This window comes from Gobio gobio (genome assembly GCF_949357685.1).
Source record: "Gobio gobio genome assembly, chromosome: 1".
Lineage (NCBI taxonomy): Eukaryota > Metazoa > Chordata > Actinopteri > Cypriniformes > Gobionidae > Gobio > Gobio gobio.
This window is the reverse complement of record NC_137097.1, coordinates 50,723,261-50,725,522: the sequence shown is the minus strand read 5'-3', so window position 1 is coordinate 50,725,522 and position 2,262 is coordinate 50,723,261. Positions and strand designations below refer to the sequence as shown.

Below are 2,262 nucleotides of genomic sequence, written 5' to 3'. Positions count from 1 at the left end.
TTATTGTGTAATAAATAATATATATATTTATTTAATATTCATATATTTGTAACATGCAGTTTATGATGGATAATAATTGAACAAACCAGATAAATTCCCATTTGGCATTTTTATTCCACATTTCAAAGTACATTAACTGTCAGATACAAGATAATATAAATGAAATATAACAGACAATAAATAAGCTTAAATAGGCCTATAAATAACAAAAAACATTTTTACTAAAGAACCTGCATGTTTCCAATTAAATTTCGGTTTAAAAAAAAAAAAACAGCCTTACAAGCAAATTATAACACTTACAATATTTGTTAATAACAAATAGGTCAGCTCTGGGATGAAAAGAATTACCATTAAATATTATATCAAATAATGAGGATATTTGGTACCAAAGAATGTGCAGGATACCAAATAAATCGAGGTATAACATCACATTTAACAAGCCATTTCTAACAATAGGATAAATGGTAATAATTTAGAGTAAAGCTCTGGAGAAGAATAGAACAGTAGTAGAACAGAACATTATAACAAGCCTGACTATGGGTTCTCCGGTTTTCCCCGACCTCCAGAATGAGGCAGCGCAAATTGGCTCATCTTCAGTGATTTCTTGTGCGCCTATATAAAGGACAAACAACCTCGCCATCCCATATCTATCCAAGGAGCTGCCTTCAAGGCAGGGTCACAGGGAATAAAAAAAAGTAATTTCCACAGTGAACAGTGTGGATTGGGTGAGTGTAGCCTGAAACTTCTGGCTTCTTTAGGGGTCTTGATGTTACTGACTGCAGGATAAAGAAAGGGTTCCAGGTGTCAGTAGTCAGCCTAGGTGTAAGAGGTCGGCTGTGGGTCCCTCTCAGCTGTGCGGCGTCTTTTTCCGCCTTCACGATCAGATGTTCCTTTCAGGTAACGCATAGCGCTAACCTGGACCGCCTCATCAGTGGCATCCTGGGTTGCCGGGTTCTTCCGGATGGCTCCTGTAGAAAATACAGATCTGTCATTCCATGTGAATGTCATAAGGCCACACACATCTACTTAAATATATAACAAATTTATATATTTATATATATTACTTTGAACAATGGTCTTCAGGAACATGTCTCTAAAACATGCTTTATCCCCTACACCCGTCCAGGTTGTATTAATGGAAAGGTGATTAGAGAAGATACTCTGAAGTATTCGCCACACGGTTGTCTTTAGGTCCCTCCCACATTTGATTGCCAAAAACCGAAGCTGAAAATACAAAAAAGTGTTACAAATTACATATCTCTGAAGCTTCTCATACATAAATATAAAAATGTGACAGGCTGTGGATTCAGACTGTAGAATATGCAGTGTACAATCTTAAATTTTACTTTTTAGATTACCCTACAGCATTATAAACAAAATCAGCACACTTACTGGAGCTCTTTATCCTGCCTCAAACTGTTGTCAAGCAACGCCAAATGGGTTGTCTAGGGGGAGTAACAGACCCCCTGGCAGGGATAACTCTCCAAAAGACACATTGGCACTGAAATGTTGCAGCATAGTGTCCATTTTGTTGTCCATGCTACGCACAACATCGCCAAACTCTCCAAGACGTCGCAGCATTAGGGTCTGATCTGCACCTACAGGGGTTCACAGAATAAAAGAATAAAGCAGTCAGTCCTGGTCCCTCAACTACTAAACTATGACATTTACAACTAGGTCTACTACATGTACAGGTGGCCCCAGTGGGAATTAAACCAACAACCACAGGTGTTGTTTGCAAGTTGTACCTGATTGCCCAGTACGAGCAAACGTCGTCAACATTGTCCCAACTTGCTTCACCTGCTCATGAAGTGAGCCGCTGTCATCCGAAGCTACAAAATGAAAGGCATTTGGTAATTTTGGACCTACATCACAGTCAAAAAAGTAAAATTTAAGAAAGAGTGCATGTTCTCACCTGCTTGTGCATTGCTTTCCCTCAGGGCTTGGTTCTCATTCTGGAAATCTACATAAAAAATATTTTATTTTAATTATATATATATATATATATATATATATATATATATATATATATATATATATATATATATATATATATATATATATATAAATAAAACAACAACTACAGGCACAATTTTCCATACTGTTAAAGTTTCCAACATCTGCAATTTCCTGTTTGTCCATCTCAACTCCTTTCAATATTCTTCTCCTTATAGCCCAGTAACTAGACATTGTGACTAACAATTTATTTACCTTGAAAGCCGAAACGATTGTCCAATAGTAGGTCTCTTGGATGAAGATAAC

The 2,262-nt window shown here is 36.8% G+C and overlaps 1 long non-coding RNA gene across 1 annotated transcript; it reads right to left on the bottom strand.

Moving 5' to 3' along the window:
- Positions 1-612: 612 nt before the first annotated feature.
- LOC307129186 lies at positions 613-1,883 on the bottom strand. Its single transcript, XR_013816856.1, has 4 exons — positions 1,749-1,883; positions 1,393-1,598; positions 1,065-1,224; positions 613-968 (listed from the first exon to the last, which is right to left on the bottom strand). It is a non-coding gene; the product is annotated as an uncharacterized lncRNA (long non-coding RNA).
- Positions 1,884-2,262: the final 379 nt, after the last annotated feature.